Source organism: Tyto alba, unplaced genomic scaffold, assembly GCF_018691265.1.
Source record: "Tyto alba isolate M040663 unplaced genomic scaffold, T.alba_DEE_v4.0 Super-Scaffold_13, whole genome shotgun sequence".
In the NCBI taxonomy this organism is placed as follows: domain Eukaryota; kingdom Metazoa; phylum Chordata; class Aves; order Strigiformes; family Tytonidae; genus Tyto; species Tyto alba.
This window is the reverse complement of record NW_024881275.1, coordinates 41,127,614-41,155,477: the sequence shown is the minus strand read 5'-3', so window position 1 is coordinate 41,155,477 and position 27,864 is coordinate 41,127,614. Positions and strand designations below refer to the sequence as shown.

General features: G+C 41.6%; 1 protein-coding gene across 5 annotated transcripts in view; it reads left to right on the top strand.

The window, feature by feature from the left end:
• Window positions 1–16,483: 16,483 nt before the first annotated feature.
• Window positions 16,484–27,864, top strand: part of CDC42SE2 (CDC42 small effector 2) — an 86,453-nt gene continuing 75,072 nt past the window's right edge. For 3 of the 5 annotated variants that reach the window (XM_042787654.1, XM_042787650.1, XM_042787652.1), the window contains exons 1-2: window positions 16,484–16,925; window positions 17,753–17,810. The gene's annotated coding sequence lies outside the window, so the exon portion shown is untranslated. Of the gene's footprint in view, window positions 16,926–17,374; window positions 17,394–17,575; window positions 17,657–17,752; window positions 17,811–27,864 lie in introns of those variants that run through there. The other 2 variants (XM_033008919.2, XM_042787651.1) reach the window with 2 other exon arrangements.

Below are 27,864 nucleotides of genomic sequence, written 5' to 3'. Positions count from 1 at the left end.
CAAAGGAAGTAGGTGGGCAGAGGAGTGAAATAAGCCCATTAAAGGAACTAACAGCAGCTTCTATATATAGAAGTTGGTGGTAATAAATATCAATAAAATAAATTTTAAATAGATGATAAAAATGAAGTAGATGATTCTGGTGGCAGATATGTGATTCGTTTTCTTTTCCTTACTTATGTCCCTTCCCTACCATAAGGTACCTAAATAACACGCAGGTTGTATGATGGAAGTGTTCCAGCTGTTGTCACATGAGAAAAGACTAGAGGCATGTCCACAAAAGGATGAAACTGTTGCACTGCTGAATGTTGCATCCCCTATACTTTTTATGTCTAATTTAGTAGCGGAATGGAGTTCGTACCCTTGTCTTTCCCTTCGGGGCTTGAGATGAGCTATGTGCTAAGGAGTGGGGCTCATGAAGGCCATCATTAGTAAGTTCTTAGTACAGGCCTATGTAAGTGAGAAACAGGAAAATACAAGCACCGAGGTTAGTCTGTTCCTTCCAAGTAGGTGACTTTCTGTCTTTCACTGAACCTATAAGGAACTATCTGCCTTTCCTGACCCCTTTTCATGAAACATCCCTGATGTCAATCAACACTGTTTCTTTATTTTAAAAAATTGGTGAAATTTACAAGCATCCTTTATTCAACCAGCTGTTACCCCTTAGTGTTACAGCACAGTGGTATAATACAGCACATAAACAACTGAAACCCATTCTCTGCTAGTGTCAGGAAGACTGGCTTTAGCAGAAGCATGGGAACTGAAACATGGGTTGGATGGCACTTGGTAAAGAGATTGGGGAGGGAAAGGGAAAGCTAAGAAAAGAGAAGGGTCAAGTAAGCCAGAGGCACAGGGAATATTGTCAAAGTGACAAGTACCTCTTCTCAGTCTCTACATTTAATCCTAAACTGTCACCAAACCCTCTGTATGTTTCCCATCTCCAGAAAATGTTTGAGACTCAAATTTCATATATAGTAAAAATGCTGTTCATTTTCAAGATGCACCAAAAAATGAGCCTAAGACAATTTTAATGGATTAAATCCATGAGGAAAAAAAAAAAAAAATGAAGAAGCCTATATTTTTACTTTGGTGTTTTAATCTATTCTCTGTCAAGTTCATATATGACATCTGCTAACAAAATTATCTTTTAAATAACCTCCCAATCTACAAGCCTGCAAAGCAAGTTCTGCAATAAAGCGACTGTAAGCCTGCACTAGTACCAACATGCAAAGGAGTCATGGCCAGCCAGCTGCATAACCCCCCATGTCAGGCCAGGGCTGTGTCCATCACTCATACTGTGATGAGTTCATCAAGGCCTGAGCAGTAACCTGGCTCTCACGTGTCATGGTTTGAGCCTGGTCAGCAGCTAAACACCACGCAGCCACTCACCCACCCGCCCCCACTTGGGAACGGGGAGGGAATCGGAGGGGCAAAGGGAGACTCACAGATTAAGATAAAAACAGTTTAAGAACAGTGACAGAATAGTACGGTGACACCAGTACCAACGGGTAATGTACCATACAGCTGCTCACTACCCACTGACCGACACCTGCCTGCTCCCGGCCAGCAATCCTGAACACAAAGGCCCCACGGCCACACTCCCAGAAGTGGCAGCCACTCCCAGCCCTCTCCTGCCTTTATAGAGTGAGCACAGTGTCACGTGACACGGACTATCGGCCAATCGGGGCCCAGCCCTCCAGCTGTGCTCCCCCCGCCCCCGCGCACAGGTGAGGGCACTGGGCCCTGGGGAGCCCCTGGGGTCTCAGGGTGCTGCAGCTCCTCCCGCTGCCAGACCAACGGGAACTCTAGGCCAGCCCCAACCAGGACATTGTGAGATGTCCTGCCCTCACAAGTTGAAAAGGTACTTTGTCAAATGTTAATCAGTTAGCTTGTAAAGTATTGCCATTCTCATTTGAAAGGTGGAGAAACAGATGCAGAGATGTTAAGTGGTTTATCAAAGGTCTTAGAGGAAGTAGGTAGCAGAGCTGAGAGTGTAGTTCAAGAAGATTAAGTCTCGTGACCTTGATCTAAGTGACACTTTCTATGGAAAGTGTATTCGCCTCTGCTTTTTTGTGTAATATAGATTCTTAATTCCAATTACAGGAATGGGGAACTATAAGAAATTGTCAATTATGAGAACAAGGCTAGTAGGATAGGGGAGGATGTTTACTGCTGAGAGGAGTACAATGTTGAGTAAGTTGGGAACATGAACATTGTTAGTTCTGACTTCTGCAAACAGACTTTGTTAAGTTGGCAATTGGCACAAGCGATCCTCTGCTGCATTTCCAGATATGGGCTTAGTTTCCTCAGGGCTGTCTTCCATGCATTCATGTTTTAAACCATATAAACTATGACTTCCAGAAAATAAAAATAGCTTTGTTAAACTTAGACTTTCAATAAACTATGTCAGATTACATGAGGCAGGGAAAGTATTTCTTTGCATAATAAAAGTTTGCAGCTAGTAACAATACATTTTAAGACTTAAAATGTATGCAACGTCCTGAGACTCCTCTCATGTTCACCAGTTTAACTCTGAATGGAATAAATACTACTTCTTTCCACACTTAACTTTCTTCTCACACTGAAGCTTTTAACAACAATAAACCCCTACACCCTACATCTGAATGCTTCTATTAAACAGAAATGAAACAACGTAGAGCAGTATCAGCATTTCTTCTCCGTGCACATCAGGACTTCAGTCTACATGCAACTTTGTGAACAGTCTCAGTGAAGGCAGTCAAACTGTTCTCATACAAGGCGATAAAGAAGAATAATACAACTTTTTTTACGTGTGAGGCAGATTGCCATGCTAGAGATATCCACAGGTCATTTTTTTGGTGAAGTTGTAGCTCTGGAGGCTGACTGCCAAGTCACATAGGCAAGGTTTAACAGCTGGGCTACCTGCACTCCCTTCAGAACATGCACTCCATGAGGGCAAGCAGCACAAGGTAGATCACTGGGACAGGCAGTGCCAGATATGAGTAGTTTTGCATTTTCAAACATGCTAAATTAATGACTCAACACATCTGTGTGAAGTTTGGCATGGATGTGTGGGAGGCTAGGGTCTTAGCAATGTACTAGAGTTATTGCAATGATATTTTCAGGGAGAAAAAAGAAAAGCTAAATCCTACAGAAGTCTCTTGAGATCCAAACATAAGCAAAGTGCTATGCCATCTTAGTGAGTTTATTCACAGATCTGAATCGCAGGGGAATGCTTGGAGTGCATTTTGTCTGTCCGCCACAATGTGCATTTCAAGCGAGTTAGGGAATGTTGGTTTTATTCCCTTTTTGTGGTTAAGAAGCAACCCTTTGCATAGTCAAAGAACGGACATTCATTCAGCATAGCCCAGTCAAAAGCACAAGCCAAGAAGATTATTTCCTTGCCAGAAGAGGACACGGAACATAGGTCCCCTTCTTCCATGGGTACTTTCACACATCCCTGTCAGTAGCTCTTTCCCTTTCCCTTCTGCACTACTGCAGGAGGTCTATAACTGTTTGTGATTGCAAACCCACTTCACCATTGAAAGCAGAGCAAAGAGACAATTGGGAAAGATGTGTAGGAGAAGCAGCAGCTAAGAACACGGCAGCACGTTGCCTGAGGAGGAATTCTAGAGCTATGCACAACATTTTCTGCAAAAGTTAATTTATCTGTGTTAATAGAACCATGAAATGAGAGAAAGTCAGCTTGCAGAATTAGCAGCCTTACAGTATTGGTATCTTGTGGCCATATAAAGACAGCAATCTCTAAAGTTGCTTCAGTTGTTTCTCTCCAGATAGGACTGTTGGCAATGACCCAAAAATACAAAATGAATTACAGCAGAACCACTGATACAAAAGAGAATAAAGAAAAACAATGGGGATGTTTTTAATGAACCACTTGCCCTGTTATAGACAGTCTTCAAAAGTTATTTTTATAATTAGTTTATATTTATACACTGTTACTTGCAAATCTGCTCGTTAGTACGCACCAGTGACTCAGTTTGTAAGTCATTTCTCCATTTTTAGTGCCCTCACAGGAGTTTATGGTTGTTGGAGCCTCATGAAACTGGTTCTCTCTTTCTGTCAGCCATGCATGCATGCACTTGTATTTGATGTAAATACTTATAAAATCTCAGTAGAGCATACAAGTACAACAATCAAACAGTCCTTGAATGGCCAAGGTCCAAGAGTCTGGTTTTTGAACAATATGGAAGTGAAACATTCTATGCCCAGCTGTTCAATTTACATCTTTTGTTGTACATCAGTGAATTCAGATGGCCTAAGTTAATTTTTAGGGCACTTCTACATTTTGAGGTCTCTCTGTCACAATAGATTTATCTGAAACGTAAACAAGTGTATATGAATGCAGTTTTGTTTTCTGTATTTCCAAATGAGGATCCAGCAGTTATATTTTTCAAATGAGTAAAATAGAAAATATATAAATATCCTCTGTACAGGGTGGGATTGTAAAATGTCCTTAGAGTACATTGGGAAGCCAATGGTCCTAAATTCTGAGCCAGATTAGAAGCCACTTTTAAATTTTGATGACAAAGTTACATATGTAAATGCATACTTAGGCATTATAATAGGGTACACAGTATGTCAGGGCTCCTTAGAAGAGACAGAAAGCCTAACAAACTCTGGCCAAGTTTTGTCCATGGGTTGCTACAGTCTGTTGCGTGATGTGCTTACTCTAAATCTGAAATAGTTCAAAAGGACAGTTTCTACACCAGCAAGTAGCATGGTGCAGCAACAGCAGTGCAGTAGAGCAAGGCACTCAGTGCAGAAGTCTACAGTACCCATGTCTAGACTGCATGCGTTCTGATGGTTTTGGAAGACAAATGCAGATGTGAACGAGATGGAAATTTCTGAATCCTCATCACTTTAAAGAAAGAATTATTATGAGCAAAAGAGACAACTGGAAAAAGAAACTGCTGGAGAATATGCTTGTGGTCAGATTTTATTTCTTTTTTTTTTTTTTTTCCCCTTTGGATTATAGTTCTGTATGAACTGAGCACCACCAAAGCCATTTTTTTTCATTGTCAAACTGGGCTGAAACAGACCATTTTGACAAAAACCTAGGGAGAAAGATTTGTCTTTTCAGTGGGTATCTTGGAACTGTCAAAGTGGTACCAAGGCTACCCAACTCAGTCATTTAACCATCCTCACTCCTCCTCCATGATTGCTTCTTACTTTGACTTCCTCCATCTTGTTCTTCATCTTGACTGTGAGCTCCTCAAGGCAGGATCTATTTCTGCATATGTGAGAGCTTTCTTGGTTTGGATTTAAATATGTCATAGTGGGGCCTTTGGATGCTAACAAAACTAATAGTAATGATATTTAATATCCTGAGCTTCCACCACATTTTCAGTCTGCTTCTGCTCCCAGTTTTCAAAGCAGTTGACCACCTTGGGAAATGAATGAATACATAGCCATTTCCTGCCTTTGTAGGTTGTTTGTTGTGCTTGTAAAAATTGTATATGCAGCGGTCATATAGGAGTGAACTCCAAATAGACAGAAAAGCCAGAGAAACTGGTATTTTATTCAGTAGTTCTAAATTTGAACTGAAATTTGACACGTGTGAGATTTTCTAACATCAGTATAGAACAAATAGGCTCTGTCTTCACTGTCTTCAAGTGTGCTTTGTGGTATGTCCGAAGCTGTAGTCCGCCAACATGCTGAACACAGGACCTGATGGAGCACATTGCAAGTCCCCAGTGGGCTGCTAGTCCTGGTTAGTTCTGCGTAAGAAGCAAGGTACAGCCGGGAACAAGAGGCGAGTACAGTATGTTCCCATATTCCTGGCTGTATTTCAACTCTATCCTAGCATAAGTGTACACTCCTAGATTGATACACTGGAAAGACAATTAATAATATACGGTGAAATGCATGTAATTGATGGTGGCAGGTAAACATGAAATTCTCAGCAAAGCTGAAGCACCTTCTGAAACAGAATCTGTCCAGTTCCTGGGTTATAAATTTGCATGTGTGGAAGAACTGTTTGATACAGGGGGAGTTTTGGGAAGGAGGGAGGGAGGAATTTTATAGCTTCAAGGGGAGAGTTTGGGTTTTGTGTGTGTTCTTTTTAAGTCTCATTTGGGAGACTTAGTAGGAGGAAATTTGTAAAGGAACACCAGAGCATATCTAATTGTTCTGTTCCTACACTAGAGTGTCTGGCTATATTAAATGGAACATGAGCACCATGTCTCTAATTTGATACTTTGAAAGTCCCTCATTTTCTTTTTGCCCAAGGCATACATCTATTCTCCTATTAAAGTTCTTCTAAAACTAACTAAGCTTAATACAGCTTCCATTTAAGTCAGTGAGAATTTTAAAATTGATTTCACTGGGAACAGAAATAGGCCTCTAGGATACATCCTTGCATTATTTCTGTTTCTTTGTTTGGCCAGATTATGTCATCACAAGTACCCCTGCATTCTTGAGGAAGAGGCATGGGAGATAGGTAAAGAGTTTTACTTTGAAGGAAATTTCTAATTTTTTTCCAAATCTAGAATGGGTTGGGGAAAAAAAATGGAAGACCACTCCAAATCTGTCCCATGACCCAAATGAGTTAGTGTATTTTTTTGTTTAGACCCCCATTGACATAATCCTACATATTAAACCCAGTTTGCTACTACAAATACCTTGTAGATAAACTATCTTGCAGTACCAAGCTATAAACTTTTGTTAGAGGCTACCAGAAGATTTTTGTCAAAAATTTCCAACCATTACTGAGTGATGGAAGTCTGCTGGTGCAACATTACAGGGAAAGCTCTGACAGCTATGTGGAACAGGTTTGAGCAGCACTGGTTGCCAGCAGCATGTCTTTGCTATTGTTCCCACTTGTTCTCAACATTATTGAAGTTGCCCTAGCACTGGCAATGTGTAGGTTAAAAAATACCTTTAAACAAAAGCTTAGCGCTTGAGTGGATTTAAGTGGCTTTTGAATGTGATCCCACCTTGCATGAGTAAATTGTGCTAGCTATTTTCCAGCAAGATTTTGGGTTAAGCTCAGATGTGGCTATCAGCACTTCAAGTCCCTTAAGGACAGGGCCTCAAAATAGAACTACTATATATAACCAGACGATGACAAAACTGTAAACATTTGGGGGAGTCATGAAGCAGAATGTTGTTCCCAGTCCTCCAGACACCTAAGCAAGTCACTTGCTTTTGGCGTCCTGCAGACCCTCTTCTACCCAATAAAGCTACTGAAATAAAGCCCATAACAATGGCCTGTGTGATACACTGATGTTACTCCCTGTTCTGAATTCCTCACTCCCTTGATAGGGCAACGTGGTGCGTTAACAACCAGGACGTCTCAGCTGGTTCTAGTTTTGTCATGCAGGTAGGCTGTGTATGGTCTGGTGAAACAAGTGGTGCTTAACCTGTTTCCAAATGTGTATTTGGACCAACAGGGCTAAAAATACAGAAACCATAAGGGAAGGAATCATGTGGTGAACACAAAGCACCAAAATACATACTGACTTTTTAAAATTATTCATCCTTATATCCTCCAGAACACAATCCTATTTAGGTATCAATGCCATGTACAGCTCAGCTGTGGGTTGTTTGAGGAAAAGACCCTTTACAGTTTCAGTGAGGTATTCAGCATATAAATCCTTGGAATGTTTTTCTAAGTATATAAATGGGTGGGACATTTTATATTGCTGTTCCCTGCTGCTATCCTCCACATTTTCATATAACTTTTTTCTTTTTTTTTTTTTTTATGCACACTGTAATCAGTCTCTTTGTCAGTGATATTCAAAGTAGTAAACAATTCATCAACATTTTGCTTGGACTATTTTTTGGATGTTAGAAAAATAACAGTCATATTATTTAGCAAGGGTTTGCCTGTCAAACTCCTGGGCCTGGTCTGGTAGCATGCTTTCTTTGTTTATGAATAGTACCTACACTAGTAGGTACTTTGCTTACAGAATGAACTCTTCTGGAATAACTGAAATCTGCTCAGATACAGTAAGTGATGTTGCTGAAGTTGCTGTAAATTTCAATGGGAGTTCAGTATCTGGAGCACCTCCAAGATCTGGCTCTTAATTTGGAACCTGAATGACATTTAGTATCCGTTTAAAGCCTAGATTGTTTTTAAGTTTGTCCACCCAGTTTTATCATGCAGGGCCTGCTTTTTCTTTGCAATTACTTAGAACCCACCAAACTCTACTAAAATTGCAGGACATGGGTATGCCAATTAGCAGCAGCTGAATGCTTCTATTTACAGGGGGAAATCAGGTGTGCATTCCTGCAATTGTTCACAGAAACTTACTTGTATGAATTACTGTGGTTGTTTTATTACTTTCATCTCAAATTCTTTCTTTAAACAGCTCCATAACATGGTAGAGGTAAGACTTGGGTACAAGTGAGTTAGTTCTGCATGGCCCAAGATTTCTCTGAATGATTTCAAGGGAAGATGTTGCTCTGTTCTGCAGTTACCTTCTGCTGTGCTACTGTGGCTGTCCCACAAAAAAAAAGGAGGTTCCAGGAATACACAAAATACTACACAGAGCAATAAACCTTAGTTAAAACTACTTTCAGTGCCATTCAAAGCGTTGGTTATCATAATAAAGACCATCTAAGGTCTTGTCTCACTGGACAGAGGCCTGAATCAAATGCCACTGCAGTGGGAAGGATACTTTGGCCATCTCACCCTTATTACTGTGGTACCAACCTAGTGTAGTCCTCCTGCTCCTGCTGCTAGGTAAAACCCTGAAGGCAAAGCAGCAGGCTACTTTCACAGAGGGCTCATACCTCTGAAATCCACTTCTGACACTTCTCAGAAAGCCATACTTGATAATGTTTTAGCTTGTAACTTACCAATTAATTATTAATTCATACAGGTGAATTTTTTTTTCTTTTTTTTTTTTTTTTCCAGCCCAACTTCCAAGGCATTAAATCCCCATATTGTAGAAATATATGTATATTTACTTTTGTCTCTGTAGATAACAGGATTGTATTTAGTTCAGGTTAGGCATCCTGATGCTCTGATATGTTAGACAGAAATGTTGCTACAGAGAGCTCAACAGTTACATCTGAGGAAAGCTTCCTATGTTTCACACGGTTTTGTGAGGAAACGAAATAAATTAAGATTCGATATAGACCAGTAAGGGGAAAAAATGCAGTTGATTAAATGCTGCTTTCTCAATTTCATGCCACAGGAGAGAAAAGGCAGTCATTCAAGACAGAGAAGAAATAGAGTTTCAGAAAATATTTGGATTTACAGTGTCATTAGCTGGAAGAACTTATTGACACCACATATTGCTAAAGGCATAAAGCTGGGAAAAAAATGTATTCTGGCTGACTGTGGCAGCCATGATATCCATCATGTCAGCTGAGTAATTGGATAGTCCCATTTTCAAGGCCAAGTCTCCCAAATACATAACTGTGAAAATCTGAGATTTCTCAAAAGCTCTTTTCCTGTTACCCTATTTACTGTCTTTTTCAGTTTTGTGCTAGAGTTTCTCTTTTTTCATGTCTGTGTAAGGTTTTTTGTACCTTAGTTCAAGTTGTGCGTGCCTGTGTGTGTGTCACAAAAGGTAAAGTCCCAGCTTTGTAAGTCCCTACAAGCATCATTAAAAGAAGTAGCCGAAGAGATAAGAGAAATCCTGCTCAGGAGATGGAAAACTACAGAATGTTATTTCCCTTTATTAGACTGTGGAGAAATCACACAGTAAAGACTTTGTGAATGTCTCCCCTGCAAGAAAAACTTTGGTCATTTGACTTTTTATGATACATCAGGGAATCAGTCATGGGATAGAAACACTCAGAAACTAGAATGTATGTGTTCCAGCATTCATGGAACTTCATACTATTTTTTGTGCATCCTAGTCGTATTTCAGCCTATACATATCCTTTTGTCCTTTTCTTTTGTAATTTTGGCACAGATCAAGATTTCACTTCCAAATCAAGACTAGCATCCAGAATGGATGTTATCATCCATTTATACTTCAGGAAAATATTCTACCAAATACTACGGGCGATATCCATGTGACTTGTACCCCATTGTCAACATTATTTGCTATATCAGTAGGATTGTTCGATTTAGGAATAAGGCAGGTGTTTGGGCCCAGCCCTGTGCAGACACCCATGCTCTATTGTGGCAAACTGTCTGTCAGCGCAGCTGGATGTGCAAAACTGCACCTTCCCCAAGAACTAATCAGTGAGGCTTGGTCGTGGGGTGATTTAAGAAACTGTGTAACCTCACACACACACGTTCTGTGGCATGGATAGCATTTTAATTTCATTTCTGAGGCAACTTCATATATATCCTGCCTCTGGCTTGACCTGAGAGTTTTCTGAAATCCTCCCAACTCCACCAGCAGTTTGTGTGAATCCTGTTCTAGGAAAAGCTCAGCACATTCATCCTAGCACACCACCTAGTTCTGTTGTGAGCCCCACCTCTTCTGACCAGTACTATGGACACAAAATAAACACCAGTAATTAATGGTAATAATGTCTGAAATCCAGTTGCAAGTTCAAAGAGCGTATACTTCAGGGCATACAGTCACTGTTCAGATGCTGAGGGCAGTTGTTTTTTTCTCATGAATATGAATATCCTGTTCAAAACAAATGTCATCAATCTTTGGTGGCCTAGGACTGAAAGCAATTCCAAAATAATCTAGAAAGTTGGAAAGAGATCAAAAATACCAACAATATATGAGTTGATGCAACTTACTGCCAGTTACATAAACAAGAGGCGCATCGTAATGGAGTGGCTGACGGCACAGCCAAATAGTGCTGCCAGCAGGCTTTTAGTACTGCCTATCTGTCAGCTGAGTAGGATTCTGTTCACTTGCTTAGGCTTAAATAACAAAATGAAACTAGCTATAATAAACATTGTACAGTGTAGGGTTTAAAAAAAAAAAAAAAAAAAAAAGCAATGGAAAAGTTACACTGAAATTTGTAAGGTGGAACTGAATATGAAAGCTCCCAGTGTAAAGAAAAAAAGACCCAGACACACAAAGCACCGTGTTAGGAAGCTGAGCATGCAAGCTAAAAAACTGATCTCACTGGAGACAGTGGCATGTCTTCCACTAAGTTCCACATTCAAGTTCTGAAGTCGGCATCAGATTTGGGGACTTCCCTGTGTTTAGGAACTGAGAGAACACTTCACGGAGAGGACAGAATTCACCTTGGAAGCACAAAATACCTGATACTGGACACAGCATCCTGTTGTATTTTTCTAAAGTCAGAAATATAATTATTCTGAAAGTATTAGGAATGCTGTTTCATATTCCTTTATTGGGGGGTGGGGGGCGCAAAATAGGTTTGAACAGCTTAAAGTAAGTAAAAGCAATCGGGATTTATATTGTTACCAGATGAGGAGTTTCCATCTTGTCACCATTCCTCAGTTAAATTGAGCTGGTTCTGTTGCAGGGACAGTCAGGTTAATAGCAGTGAGAATGTGAGTCCACCTGGTTTGCAGCTCAGAACAGGACTGGTACAGTCGCATTCAAAAAACAATGAGTATAAATCTTCAATGCAAGTGGCAATTAAGAAATCAAAAAGAAAAAGAAGAATAAAATTAACTTAAAGAACAAAAACAAAGGAGCGATGTCAGCTTTCAAAGTGCTGGCTGGATGCTAAGGAGGATGATCATAAATGGTTCAGTGACCTGATAAGTCACATACCCACAACTCCTGTTGACTTCAGAGGACTTTCTCCCAGATGAATAAATGTCTCCTAAGAAAATACTAGAACCTAACCATCAGCACTAATGAGGAAAGTCTGTAAAGATCTCCATGCCATTAGCAAGGCACGTAGGAATATTAACAGCAATGGTGAGAAAAATTATACATCACAGAGGATTTCAGAGGACTTCCATTCTCAGACCATTCTACCCAGTTTCATAGTAGCCCGTTTCAAAGTCTGTAAAATGCAGAGCTTGCTTTTTAGTGCTTAATGGAATGTCTCCGATCTCTGGTAAAACCAATAAAACTATATTTTCACAAACAGAAAGAAGAAGTTAATCCCTAGAGCTTCTGAGATAATAATGAATTTTAAAAGCGTAGTATTATTTATTATTTGTATCACAATAGCAAGTAGAGAAGCCAGACAAATTAGAAGTTGCTTAATACTGGGCAATGAGCAAACATGGCACAAACATAACAGAAATATGCAACCTAAACAGACCAGACAGCCAGAGGGTGAGAGAGCAAACAGAGATCCATGTTAAATAATCACAACTTTCCAAAACCACATGCATGCCCAGAATGAAAACTAGGGGAAGTTACAGAAAATATATTAGAAGTGTAATTACTAACCCTGGTTCTTGCAAGTGTGAAAAACGGTTGACAATGAGTGAAGGTATCAGAAATTTCATTGCAGGCTCACAATGAGTAACTAAATCACTGCAGCTATTTAGCAAAGTTCCTTTCTGATAGGAACAGTAAATTATCTGAGAAAATCCGCCTGGATTTTCACTTAGTGAGCTTCTGTTGTTCAGGGATCTTCTTCTCATTATGCAGAAAAGCTCTGAGCTCCTTTGCCAAGTTCAGGTCTTTACATGTTGAGTGAGAAGTGACTGAGTCAAGAGGACACACATTCTTTCCCATTCACACCACACTTTCTTGGTGAGTAGTAAATCTGCCTCACGCTACTTGGTGAAAGAGCACATCAGCTTCTGTTTCAGGTCTCTGGATCTAATTAAGAAAAAGGCCATAAGGGAGCAGACATGGTGCATCAGTTTCCACATGTACCGTTATCAGGCCATGCTTGTATCCAAAATGCATGCAGATTCAGAGTTTGTTGGGACCTCCAGATGAAACTTCTGCCTCTTCTGAAAAAAGCAAGTTTTTCCCTTACCCAGACGCATTCACAAGGAAGAACCATTTAGAGAAAACACTGGAAGGTGAATATCCCCAGTAGCCTCCTCTTTTAGCATAGGAGAAGACTAGTGAGAAGCTAGTCTTTCTTCTCCACCCTCACCACACCCACTCACTGGTCTGAGCTCCTCTTAAAGCTGGTGGTTGTGACTGGACTCGCCTTCAGCGTTGGCCATGAACAGACCCTTGCAGCCAACTGAATGAGCAGAGCATAACACGTTGCCTCTTGTTAGCTGAGCCACATTAATGGACCGGGACTGATCTCCTGGTTTCTTGCCTGTGGCAACTGCAAAACAAAACACATTTTCCAAGGCTCCTCCTGTGAAGGTACACAGTTGCCACAGGTAAGAAATGCAGGTATGGTCAGCCAATGCATCTCAGTGAATTGCTACCTTAACCACTTGTAATTCCTGGTCTGCACCTTCACTGACTTGTATATAGCTGCACTAGAAATAGAGGAAGCCCATGGTGTTTATGAGTGTTATACCCACACACTGCTATTTAGTCACAGCTAACATGTTGTTTTTATTGCTCATTTTAAAAAGGGAACAACGCATTGTTAAGTTTGGAATTATAAAGTAATTTTTTCCTTTTAAAAAGCAAGGGGTTTTTTGTTTTGTTTTGTTTTTCACAGACACCATCAAAGCCAACAATGATGGATTTCTATTTGTTGTTTGGTATGCTAACTAGCAAGCACTCTGGCCCACAGGGTGGGAAGAATGTCATTTATCATCAAAGGGTCATATAAATATCAAGTTATTTCTGCCTGACCATTTTTTCATGCTCCAGCTTGAGGCCCTGAGGACAGCGGGAGAGTAAAAAATTTTTGAAAGATAAAGTTCTTGCCTAACTTTGGATATGGAAGAAGTAATCAGTAAAAGTAGTCAGTAATATGGGCAAGACTGACACAGGGGAAAGAAATCAGGAGAATGGTCAGTATTTAGTCAAAAGGACTACAGGAGAGATACTTGGAGAGTGGTAAAGACAGGATGACTGTGGTTTTGAGGAACTAACTGTAATAAAACAGAATGCAAAGTGTTGGTCAGAGCACGTTTGTCGAACTCAGTTCAATCTACTGAAGGTTGAATTGCATTTTTTTGTAAGCATGGCTGGTTCTACAGAGTTTGTTCTCACACACAACATGATCCGTACTTTGTCAGCAACTATGGCAGCTGAATAGGTACCACTGCTGCCAGAAGCAGCCTGGCACGTCACTGTCTCCTGACAAGTATTTGGCACGTGCTGTCACAATGTAGATGAATCTCCTGACTCCGTGGCTGGACCTGCTTTGGAGAGCTTGGCTTCTTACAGGTTTATGATCCTGGGATACACAATGTGTTTTTGGGCACTCTAGTGTCTGTTGAGATAAGTGGCAGGGGAGATGCCTGAAACTCTGAAGATGTACCAGAACTATCTAGTGCACGTGACTGTGGATGCGTGCACCTGACACATCTCTGTGGCTTGACAGGAATTGTTGTGGGGAAAAGTTCAAACCGTGTGTTACCACAGGGCCTGATGAAAATGCCAGAGCTCTTTAGAATGAAGTGGTACTCCTAATGTGGACAGTCCTTGATGGGGAATCGTTAATGTGTTAGCAGCTTTGGCCTAAGATTCGTGTGATGGTCCTGTGATTCACCTGCTCCTGCGTGAAATTTGGCCAGTAAAAGCCAGAAGTCCTTACTTACATCGCATGTCTTAAATGCAAAATATTGAAGTGACACGTTGCATGGTGTTCCCCTTCTTGGTTTGTATACTTACTGAACCAGGGTAATGTTTCTGCAGAAGTTTTCATTGTGAATATGCCTACTTGCCACATTTCCAGTAGCTACGTGTTTTTTTGCACAAGCTCAGCAGAATTTCTGTTAGCATGTCTTCTTCGATATTGCTTTGCTCTTTCTCCCTAGAATTTTTCAGGAGTGGAATCCTAAGAAATAGAGCTTGAGAAAGAAAACGAACGTGTGGTTAGACTGACCGGATCTGCACCCAAACGCTGGATTAAGTTTCTGGGTTTACCACACACTATATGTATGACTCGAGGCAAGCTATACTGCCTCTTTATGTTGCAATTTCTTGTCTTCAAAGTGGGGGATAATAATACTTTCTCTGCATCATAGGATTCTTATGAAGTCAAGTCCATTAACAGTAATGAGAAGCTTACACAGAATGGAAGCAACCATCACAGCTGTTCTTTTCAGGCATCAGATAAGAGTGTTGAGCATCTAAACATGTGCAGCTGCAACACCACTGGCAGGGCATGGGGCTGGGACTGGTTTTCAGTGCCCCTGTCTGTGCAAGGGGAGATTAGTGGCTGGGCACCCTGATGCAGACACCCCTCACGCTGTGTCCTTCAGAAGGCAAATTAGACATAACCACATCCAGTACCTCAGTGGGCACAAATAAAGACCTCTTAGAAAAATGTCAAAATCTTGAAACAAGTCTGAAAAAATAATAAAAAACAAGCATGTTGTCAGTTGATGCAGGTCTTATTAATGACAAGAAATCTACACAGTAAGCGTAAATGTAAGGGATTCATACAGACTAAAACCAAACATCACAAGTTTTTTATTTATTTTTTTTTTAATATGCTTGATATCCTTTTCAGACTCTTTCATAACAGCTTGCGGATTTAGGTGTAGACCAGGATATTTTCCACTCTACAGTTGGTCTCTCCAGCCTCTTTCCCTGTGATACCATCCAAATTCAGTTTACTGGCAACTCACTAGCACTGCCGTGTTTTCCATTTTAACCCATGCCGCTGAACCGTGGATGACGTGCAAAACTGGGACAAGCAGGGCGCAGGCGGGATGGAGGAGGGTGGCAGCCTGCCTCTACCTGGAGAACTGCAGCTCGACAGCACCAGGGTGCCACAGGGGAGAGCTGCCAGCTGTACTTTGACACCCAGCAAGGAATGCCTGATCTTGCACATTCACCACATTTTGTGTAAGTCACGCGTGCCACCTTCAGCATTTTTCCCCTTTCTTCTTTTTAAAAGACAGCACGTGGCCCTGTGGAATGGAGAGAGCTCTCTTCAAGAGTCGCAGTGGTGCCATACCTGTTCTGAATCAGTAAATCAGTTATGGGTGTGGAAGACCCACGACGAGCCATCACCTCTCTGCAAGGCCGGGTTCCTACCGCTGCGACTGCCAGGGCCGGTCGCAGGACTGGGGGATTTTACCAACGTGCAGATGGGGTTTGCTGCTGTCACCAGCCGGGGGTCAGAAGCCCCGAGCCCCGTGTCTTTTCCCGGAGGTCCGACCTCACCCAACCCCACCAGCTTTCGTGACCTGCTTTGCGCACCTCCTGAAGGCCCCTGCAATGCCAGCACCAAATTTCGGACAGCCAGCTGCCGCACGGTCAGCCGTTTGCGCTCGCTGCCCCGGGGCGTGCTACCCCCTCAGGGCAGGACGAGCGGCCGAGGAGGTGAGGTGACCCCGCCGGCTTCGGAGGACTCTGGAGCGCCGGCTTCGCCTGGCTCCGGGCCCGGGGGCCACACTCGCGCCGGTGCGAGGCCCCGCGTCCCCCAGGGGTGCGCGGCGGGGCCGCCGGCGGCTCCGCGGCCGGACCCGCGCCCCGGCGGGAGCCGCCGCGGCCGGGCAGGGGGCGCTGCGGCGCCGGCCCCTGACGGCGGTGCGAAAGCGGCGGCGGCGGCGGCGGCGGGGGGAGGAGGAGGAGGAGGAGGAGCGGGTGGCACATCGATAGGGCTGACGGGCAGCGGCAGCCGTCTTCGCCGCCGCCCGGCCTCCTTTGTCCCCTCCCCTCCGCGGCGCGCCCAGCCCAGCCCAGCCCAGCCGGCGGTGCGGCGCGGAGTGGAGCGGGACGGCCTGGGGACTCCCACCCCGCGCCGCCGAGGTCGCCATCTTCACCGCCCCCCCCCGCCCCGACCTCGCCTCGGACCCTGTCGCTTGGGGCTCCCGGCGGCGGGGGGGCCTGCGCCGCGCCCGCTGCATGTGAGCGCCGGGCGGCGGCGGCGGCGGCGGCGGCGGCGGCCTCCTCCGCGGATCTCGCCTGCGTCCTCCTCCGCCCCCAGCGCGGCGGGGAGGGGGCGCGGGGCAGCGGGGGACGGAGGTGCCGGGGCGCGGCGGGCAGACAAAGGAGCGGACGCCGCCGTGGGCAGCGGTGAGTGGCGGGGGCGGGGGCGCGGGGGTCGCCGCACTCGCCGCCCCTCTTGCCCGCCGCGCCCGCTGGGCAGGTACCTGCCGGCGGGCCGGGCTGCGCCGCGGCCGTTGCCCGTCCCGGGGAGGTGCAGGGGCTCGGGCTGGGGGCGGCGGGGCGGGGGCTGCCCCTCCGACGCCACCGGTGCTTCCCGCGGCCGGGCAGGGGCGAGCGAGGCGCCCGGGAGCGGCGAGGGCCGGGGCTGGGCCGGCCCAGCCGGGGCGTTGTGAGGGGAGCCCCGGCCCCGCCGGCGCGGCGGGCGATGCTCAGCGGTAGTCCCGCCTGACGCTCGGACAGAGAGGAGCAAGCGACGGATTTTCTGATGGGCGATTTAAAAAAAAAAAAAAAAAAAAAGATGAAGAGGGGTTGTTTTATTTTAATTCCCCTCTTGGCAAAGCGTTGTGACGGGAGGGCAGGTGCTGCCGTGAGCAGGTGGGTGGGCGGCGGGGCCTGGGCTCGGCCTGTGCCGGGCACTGGGCGTGGTGGCGAGCCGGGGATGCCGCGGCGCCTCCCACCCGTGTCCCTGACCGCCGTGGGGAGCCCCGCACGGCGGCATGAGGGGCAGAAAGCCGCTCTCGGACGGGAGAAAGGCGCGGAGGGGTAGTGGTGGGGCGGCGCTGGGGTATAAAACAGCTATGATTTTGTTGCGCATCCAGAGAGGGAAAGTCGTGTTTAACGCAGTTATTTGAAGTGTGGTGCATGTCTTCTGGGTTAAGCGTTTGGTCTTCAGGCAGTTACCCAGTGTGTGTAACCTTGTGCTCTTACTGAAAATACAAATCTTACTTTCATAGGCCAGGAGAACGTAAGGTCCTGCAGTTTTTAACTCTGAAGCTGGATATGCATTAAACTGTAAGTCTTCTGATTTTGTTTTTGAACTTGGATGGATGAATGGATTAATTATTTCATGTTTGTGAGACAAAAACTTCAGAAGTAATTTAAATTAAACTCTAAGCAGACTTTTCCCGTGCCCATTGCAAATATATCTCTCCTGGACTGTGATGGTTGGTTAAAAAATAGAAAAGTAAAGAAAATCTGTAAAGCCAGGGTGGGAGGGAAGTTGCCTTAAGATCTTTTCGGTGTGGGTTTTTTTTTTTGGTGATAGGCTTTCTTTAATCCTCAAGGGCTGACAGTTGCCTTTTAAGTTTAAATGAGTGTATAGGAAACACCTGTAATACTAGTATGTTTCCTTATCTCAAGTACTTCTGTTAAATATTAGATGGTGCTTTTTCTTCACTCATAAGGAATGTTGAGTCCATTGATTTGCCTAAGTAGTTTGATTGAAAATAGCTCAGTGCAGGTACAGCTAGGTTTCTGAAAGTTGTTTTTTACATTGTTGAAATACACGCGCAATATTGAAAGATGTAATAAAATACTGAATTTCTATTGTGATAGTTTTTTGAAGGGTGAAAGGGGACCATTGTAGGTGAAATTGTACAAAGTGATCAAGCAAGTGATTACAATGACTAATGAACTAAGTAGCAGCTCAAATAAGCAATTAAATAATTCGCTGTATAAGTTTTAGTATGTATATAAATGTAATTGCATGTCAATAGTTGCATCACTGCTCTCTTAAATTTAATTTCTCCCTTTAGCCTGTGTGAGAAACTAGAATCTGGATACAGAAAATTGTTTTGTTAATGGGTAATACTTTCTACATGCTTTCTGCTTTGACAAAAAGCCGGTATCCTTTCCACAGCAGAGAATCATTTATTCTGTGTTCAAGAAACTTCTTGGTGAAGTTTCTGTATATCTAAACCAAAGTTGTATAGATCAGAAATTACAGTCTATAAAACATTATAATGCATTTGTATACCAGAGGAATGAAGAACTCTGAAATTGTTGTTAGGTGTAGCTTGTCCAGAAGCATTACAGATGTGTCATATATTATCTTTGATTTAAAGGCTCTTTCACTGAAAAATAACTGACTGACTTACACTGTCATATAACCAGACAAAACAGATTGTTTAAAAGCTTGCTAGTAATTCTGACCTTATGAGGGTGTCAGAAGTTGTGTGGTAGCTTACACTGCGGTGGTCTGGGAAGCCTTGTGGACATGGTGGCTTGTCATGATAGGGAAAAGACAGTTAGAAATGTTTTGAACATCCCGTTATAGTTTCTGCTGTCCAGGAATTAAGTTCAGTTGATTTAGAAACAAGAAGGGGATAATAGAAATGGAGTGTGTGTTCCAAGTGGCTTCCTAAATATTTTACTGTGACTTTTTTTTACAAAGATATCGAAGCTTTCATTGCAGTGATAAAACATTAACCATAGGGTAGTGTTGAGAAATCAGATCATGTCCTATGGAGGAATTACAGTAAACAAGAAGTGTTAAACATCCCATCTAATATTTTTCCTCAGCAAGAAGTGTAATTGACACTCTTTTACATTTCTAGAAGGAGTAATAGCTTGTGGTGGTGAAATAATGTAATCAGCAGTTGCTGCTACAGTTCATTGTCCACTGGGGAGTGATACTGTGTAACACCTGGTAACTTGAGCAAAGCCTTGTAGAGCAAACTTGCACAAACCCTCTAGATATTTGTGCCAGACCTTTTGACCTTCAAAGGTGGGGTGTGAAGGTGTTTCTTTTTTTGTCTCTTCAGCTAGGATTTCATGCTAAAATTACAATACACTGTTAGAAAATACTTTTTCTTTACACTATTAACATATGAATTACAAGGAAAACATATTTCATTCTGTGCAATATAACTGAGGTGGCAGTTTCACCAAATTCAAGATTTTTTTTCAAACTATTAAGAATAGTGTTGAGACATTTGTTTTGCTTAATGTTATTTATAGACAAACCTTTAGGCAGGAAACATAATGTGGAATTAAATTACTCGATAATTTTTTTTTTTTTTTTTAAAAAAAAAAAAAAGTTCATCCAAGTATTCCCTTGTAAGATGTTTTGTTTGCTTGTTTCATTTTTGGTGACCTTAGCTTGTTGTGGAGTGGCAAGTTATATGTAAGCTTAGCATACCATATTGCTAAAGGAAATCTCTTGCCAGTTTGTTTTACAAACTTTGTCATGGTTCATGTTAGCTCTTTGTGCAGAAACCCACTGGGTTCTGGTTGGTGTCACTGAGAAGTTGTATAGAGTTAAACTATGACTAACATTCACTTACTTTTGAGTGATACTTTGACTATTCAAATTAGCTATCAGCAGCTGAGTTGCAACTCTTGATTACACTTGACAACCTGAGCCCAGGAACTAAATAGCAAGTTATCATCATGTTCATTACTGCAGCACATGTTTTTACTAGATATGGTTCTATCTAATATTAAAGACTGTTACCTTACACAAACACGTGTCTGAATGACCCAGTTATCTTTGGTCACCACCTTGCATGTATACCTCTCTGCGCTCAGAGAAAATGGGTGAAGACTAGTGTGGCCAGTTGTGGAGCCTTGCTATGTCATATTCATTAAAATGTGTTTGCTAGTAACTACCATATCTGTTTAATATTAATGGCTTCTTGTGTCTCCTAATCTTAATATCAACATGTAAAACAAAGAACCGAGAGTTTTGTGAAAGTGTTAGTCACTGTTCTGATACCTTGAAAGTCAGAGAAAAGCTTTCTCATATATGCTGAAGGATTGTGGGGAATTGGCGGCTGTTCCTTCCACAAGTGTAGCTGTTACATGTATGCCTGACTTCTAAGGCAATTTTATCAATTCTTAAAGTATACTCAGTAGGATTAACACGAGGGAGTCTTTTTAGTATTATAGCTGTCTTGCTGTACTCCTGTTTTGTTGAAAGTACTAAAGCTAAGTGTACATGATAATGGCTGCACAACTAAATTTTTTTTTTTTTTTTTTTTTCAATTTTTGAACAGACTAGAGGGAGATTCATTAGAAAACCAGGGACATGGTGTTCCTTCCTGTACCCAAGCCTGGGAGGAAGACAAAGTGGGGAGGGGGGAGGAGGAATGCTTCTGTGAAGGATGCTGATCCTGAGATGGGTGGGTTGGATTCCTTTTTGTTTAAAAAAATGTCAGTGGATCTGAAGAGAGGCTTTTGAGTATTCACATTCACTTAAAGGTTTCAAGATATTTTGTTGAAGCAAGTCTCTCTTGCATGGTAAGTGCCTCTTGTTTTATTGCATGACTGGTGATGATGTCAAGAAATAATGACCAATTTAAGGAACAAGCAACCTGAAACAAATGAAAGTGGGTAAGAGAACAATCAAACATGTTGAAGCAGGGGCTTCATGTAAAAAGCAGTCTGAAGAGGAAGTTTAGCAGTGAGAAAGCTGGCTGTTAGTAACAAAGAGAATGTAGGAAATTTAGGTTGGTGAGTGTCCTACGAGAGGGTCTGTTCTCAGTGACTGTTACATAGCTGGGTAACTCAGCCTGAGGACCCCTCTGGTGTCTTTCTAGTTCAAAGTTTTGTGTGCAGTTAGAAGTGGATGTGTGAGATGCAATTACAAGTCCAAGGGTAATTATTGTTCCTAGAGGAACACAGGTTTCTCTTGCTCGCTTCTCTTCAACTCCAAGAGGAAGAGGATCTCTCTTACCTGTAATGAAGGCACAGTTAAGAGAATGCAGACCTACCTCAGAGCACTCTTCTGTCTTCTTTGTCAGTGTCACATTAGCAGAAGGATTTAGGAGGGAGGTATAAGGAAAGCAATCATCAGCAGGTTTTGCAGGCTTATTCCCAGACACACGACTATGCTGTATTAACTTCCACCTGTGATTTAGTTAGCTTTCTGTCCAATCAGATATGTAATATTTGTCATGAGGTGTCAGTGTCAGAGGGAGAACTGATAACTTCTCTCTGCATATGCAGCAGAGCATCAGCGTGGTACATGGGAGAAAGCAAGCTGCTGACAGTTGCACTGCCTGAAGAGCCAGGAACTGCTGTTCAGCTAGCTTCAAAGTTATGGCTAAGGTATATTCCACAAACAACTGAAATGGGTCTCTGTGGGTTGTGTTCGGTGGATGGCTTGCTTATTTGGCTGATGTTGAAAGTGTGGATCACAGTATAGGCCAGTATTTAGTAATGTCAAATGTCTATTGGGTTGCAGTTACCTGAGCACTTGATCTGATACTGTGGTTGTTAGAAAACTGTCAGCTCAGTGCTTTGCCAAACAGAGTTTGAATCTTCTCCCCACCATACATGAATCATAGCAGAAGTGTCATGGCCCATGATGAGGTTTGTACTGTATAAACCATTCCCTCTACATTGGAGGAGAGGTGCTGGAGGAGAAACTGCAATTCATCTTCAGCATAGTAAAGGAGAAACTTTCATATAAGCAGTAAGGGGCTGCTAATGCTGGGAGAAGGTTACACATGGTGATAAACACTCTGATCCAATAATTTTTCACAGCAAAACAGTTACAGGACTTACAGTTTAGCACTTTAGGCTAGCAAGGATAAAATACTGGAAGTATCTCTAACCATTTAGCCTAAAACAGAGAGCTATTTGTTTTATTGGTATATAAATCACAGTACAAGGGCAGAACAATGCATGAACCAAGTAACTGATTGCAAGCCGCATCATTGTTTGCTGGGTATTTTGTTGTCTTGAGCTTTTTTACAAATTACTGTACAACTCAGCTTTGATTTTTCTGACTGTACACACCTTGAACTTTATCAGTTTATACACAGAGATCAGAAATGTTTTCTGAGGAAGACTTTCTTTCCACAGAACAGAAAGTGTGGTGTCACCAAAGTCTTCCTGGTCAAAATTCCAGTTGCCCTCATGGACAAAATAAGTGTATCTGTCTTTTGAAAGAAGTTGATGATTTTTGTCTTAAATTTAGTGCATTTTCTGTCATAAAATACAGGCATATCTTTGTATGGGCTTGATATGCTTTTCTCTCACCTCCTTTTTGGAAGGGATCTTTTGTCATCTTTCTTGTACTCATCCACTGAATTTGGAGGCTGACTGTTTAAATCTTGTGCAAAAATAGGACTTTCATAAACTGTAGCTGGCTTTCTTGCTGAAACAGTCATACTAGTAAGTATTAAAATTTTACAGGCAGAAAGCTCTTTCTTACCTTTATTGGTTGCTTTTATATTAGCTCATGTTCAATAACTCATGTGCTGGCCGGTAACATCTCTTTTAATTGACCTTAGGTGATGCAGCTATTCTCATCTAACACCAGTTTCTAAAACAATTCTACCTACTCCCTTACAGCTTCATAAGAACAATTTTTCATTTGAGCTCAACTATCCATTTCCCTTAACTCTGCAAGTGAATGGTATCTTGGCCTAATTTTTCCATACTGAAGGCCTTTTCTAATAAGATGAGTTTTATAAGGATTTTCTGCCTTGGGATAATAAAAGTAAATTAAAATTAGTGTAAGAATGTAGTTTAAAGAGTAGTCCTGTTCACCTGAACTGTATAAATAGATTTTGAGATATGATAGAAACTGTTTTCTCCAGTCAAAAGTATGTGTAAGTATTTCAGAAGCAGGAGTTTACATGTTTTTTATTTGGTGGTGACATATCCAAGAAGTCAATCTGCAGTAGACTGAAAGAAAGGTTTAGAAATACCTGTTTTAAATAACCTCTACTTTTTAAGGGAAGAGAGGAGGGAGCAGGAAGTGGTCTTCAAATAGTTGATTTGGTTTTGGTATTTCATGCACTCTTCTCATCAGATTATTTTCTTTATTGTCCTCAAGCATATGGGGAAAATAATTTGTGGTGCTAATAGAAGACTAAGTCAGTAGCTCTGGTGCATTCCCTTTTTTTTTTTTTTTTTTTTTTGGTTGTTGTTGTCCTGTCAAAAAGTCATCTTACACAAATGTTAAGGTGATCTGCTCACAGTTGGAGCATGTTGCTGCTCATGTCATCGGTACAGCCAAGGTTTGCTTTGTAATCAAATCTTCCTACTTCAGTGTTGAAATAGTGAATTATTCTGAGAGATAAATATAGGTGTGTCCAGCTCAGTTACTTGATGCAATTGTAACTGGTTTTCTGCTAGGCTGTCTTGTAATGGATAAAGCCTTGTGATGCTCTTGAAAAATGTTAGCTGGATTTAAGACTACACTGAGGTGGATTTGAAGGGGCAGAATGTCAGTACAGCCACTTTATTGTGAAACGTGATTGACTATAATGCAGTTTTTCCAGATGGACCATCCCCCAGGCTCCACCATTGCCAAACTTCATGTGAGGACTCTAAAGAAGAGCTTGTAAATCCCTTCACTGGCACCTCTTCTTCACCCATGCGTTATTGTTAAGTGGTGCTTCTACTTACCGCTGGCCTTTCCTGAGAAGTCAGCGGGAATGGTGAGGGATGCCTTTCAGTTTTAAGTGTTTCAAGTTAAACCCTGGCTTCATGGTTTAACCCTGGCTGGGCACTAATCACCACACAGTTGCTTGCTTACTCTTCTTCCCCCCACCCCAGCAGGATGGGAAGGAGAATTAGAAAGAAAAAAAGTAAAAGTCATGGGCTGAGATAAGAATAATTTCAATTTTAATAATTGAAATAAAGCATAATTTAATCATAAAAATTGTAATGAAATTGTAATGAAGGAAGGTAACAAAAAGAGAGCGAAATAAAGCCAAAGAAAAGACAAGCGATGTACAGTGCAATTGCTCACCACCTGATGACCAGCCAGTCCCCGAGCAGTGATCAGCACGAGCATGACTGCCTATGATATGGAATATCTCTTTGTCTAGTTCAAGTCAGCTGTCCTGGTCATGCTCCCTCCCAGCTTCTTGTGTACTTCCTCACTGACAGAACATGGGAAACTGAAATGTCCTTGATTTAGGATAAGTGCTGCTTAGCAACAACTAAACCATCAGTTTGTTAACATTATTCTCATACTAAATCCAAAATACAGCAGTGTACCATGTACTAAGAAGAAAATTAACTCTCTCCCTGCAGAAACCAGGACACCTGGCTATGATGAAGTTAGTGGTGAACCTTTCATTGGGATCCTAAATCCATTACAATTGTGTCTGTCAACTGCGACTCTGTAAGAATGCATTTGTAAGGGTAATACTGGTCATTGCCTGCAGGTAGCAGTTATGGTGGTCTTGTCCCTTATATATCCTCATCAGAATCATAATTGTGTTAGTTGTATCCCAAGGTGCTTACAGATTAAACTATGAAACATTATCGCTGTATATAGAGGACAATACAGATAGCAGAGGTTGTGGTTTGTTTAACCTATTGTTTAGTAGGAGCACAAAGAACCAAGAATTGTTGCCTTTGCTCCCAGTTCTGTGCCCTCTATGTTGCCAGGATATGTATGTATTCACAGTAAGATGATTTTCGTTTCTTAAGATGTTGGGGTTGGTTTTGGTTTTTGTTGATTTTTTTTTTTTTTTTTTAATTTCTGTTGAAAATTATAATAAATAAAACTGAATCAAGAGTGATCCCACTTATTGGGAAACTCACAACAGGTATAGACCTGTTATAGTCCAAACAACTTGCTTTTAGTCAAATAGTATATAAATTAAGAATTCCTTTAAATAAATTGTTGTTCTGAAAGTGACATTTCCACAGATAGCTACTCAAATGTTGACAGAGATAATGGGTGATTCTAGATTATGATTTATATACTGAATGTATGCTATTTCTTTTCACAGATCCTTAAACTTAATTCCCTTTATTTCAGGGCCATAAATGTGAAATGTGAAAGGTTTTGGTTTGTTTCTACTGGTTAAAGTCATATGAAGATATTTTTGTCAGTGTTCTTCTGTAAAGATAACTTTATCGAACTATTTGTGGCTTATTGTCTCTTTAAATGTAACTTAACTTGTGTTTGCATCTATTTGAAGATGCTGAGGGCATTTCAAATACTGTACTGTTCCAGAAACCCAGGCATCGAATTTTGCAAATCACCATGGTAATGTGTGTGTGGGAGGAAGGCTAGAGTCAGAATCTGCATTAACAGAATCTGTTAATATTGCATATGCTCAGTGCCACTAGCACTACTTGTTCTTTGATGTAGATATGTTCTTTGCTTAACTGAAAACAAAGTAATATGGTGCAGGACATGAAGCTAAAACTACTTATAGTTTGTTTTTTGATCAGGTTATTTTTTTTGTGATTCTGAAACTAATCCACTGAAATAATCAGACATGTGGGTAATCAATCAATCTCCTTTCTGTTCAGGAAATGTCATCTAAGAATCCTGAAATATAGCAGGGGAACTTTAAAACTTCTTTATTGCCTCAGAACTTATAGATAGGCTTAAAAGTCAGCATTTTACAACTATAGCTACATAGCAAGGACACTTACTACTGATAACTCATGTCCTGGTGATTTCTGCCATGTCATTGTGAATGTTTAAGGGTCTTTGTTTTGGTTAAGCCTGTCTGGATGCTTTTGTACATGCAGTTGTTGCCTTTGACTACACTTTAGAATTAATTTTGTGTCTGTGAGAGTTTAAATAATGAAAAGAAGATAAATTTTTAAGAGGAAATGTGTTCTGTTCTAGAGGGTTGAAACTTGTTATTAATTACCCTTGTTCAGTCAGTGCTGACAACAGAAACTTAATAAATGCTTATGAATTTATAGAAAGATGGGCTATTGCTTTCTGTGGGGGACAGGAGAAGTTAAACCTTACATTTGTCTCTTTACTACTGTAGTTAAGGCTGAAAAAAATGGGGGACTTGGATGAAGGATGATTTATTTTGGCCATTACTACACTGATTTTCTCAAATTGTAATGAATTGCAATAATTTACTAGTTTAAAAATACTGGCCCACTGCCATTGAGAATTACAGATGCATGGATACTGGTTCAAAATGCAGACCAAGTTATAGTGACTTTTGTGTTAGGTGGCCTGAGAGAATGGGCTTCTTCACTCTTCCATTGTATAGATAAAGCCTATAGCAAAATTGCTGAGAGGGATGTGGAGTTGAAATGATCTCTCTGCATCAGAGTTCAGATGAGTCAGGGGAGGCTCATGAGAGCTGCCTGTGCCACCAGCAGAGCAGAGTCATTAGCCTGGTGTGATGCAAACGCTCAGGCAGGCTGTCCTGAACTTACACAGTCAGCTGTAGGTCTGATCCATCCTTGTGTGCATTCACATCACTTAGCACATTTTATTTTTACAGTGCTATTCACTTGTTACATGCAGTCTGTCACAGTAATAATGCTTATTACTATGGCATTTTTCCCTCAAAATGCCAGGCCTCCTTTCAAGAAGGTTAAGTGTGGGAAGTGATGACTTTGAAAGGCTTTGCCTTAGGAAAACAAGTTGTGGTTTTTCAAGACAGTTTTTGCGAAGGCTGAACTCCATTGTGTAGGCAGTGGAGCTGTTTGTATAGCTAGTGACTTCCTAGGTCCTTTCTTTGCTTGTTGGAGATGTTTAATGTCCACTAACAGGATATCTCTCTTTCTAGTTTTTTAAAAGAAAACTTTAGGGTCAATATGACTTCGAACCTTGATCTATTGTAGTTTTGTGTGGGTTATTTTGTTCTGTTAATTACATTGACTTGTCTATTTCTGTTATGGACGGGGTTTGTAGTAGCACAAAGGTTGATTGTCACCTCTGTGATTTAAAGCAGATGGCTAAGGGATTATTCATACTAGATTTTGAAGCAAAAATTTAAGTAAATTGCATCCTTTATCTGATAAATCTGTTAAGTTATTCATGTAAGGTTCTCAAAGTTTTATGTTGGCAGGTATGAAAACACAGTACCTATTTCTGAAAAGCATGATGGTAAATGCACTTTTCTTCCACCAAACCCTCTGATGGTATTAACCTCTTTCAGCCTTTTTCTTACGAAAAAGGAAAACTTTTACATACAGCGGAGATCACTGTTAGATTTAGGTTGTATGGTAGTAAAATAATCTGAGAAGTATTAGCATACAGATACTTTTTCCTTCTCTTTATGAAAGGCTCAGCCTCTTCAACTTTGTAATACATACTGAGTTTCTCTATCCTAAAAATCCAGTGTGTCTAATTAGTCTGAAATGTAAGATTTCACACCTTATATAG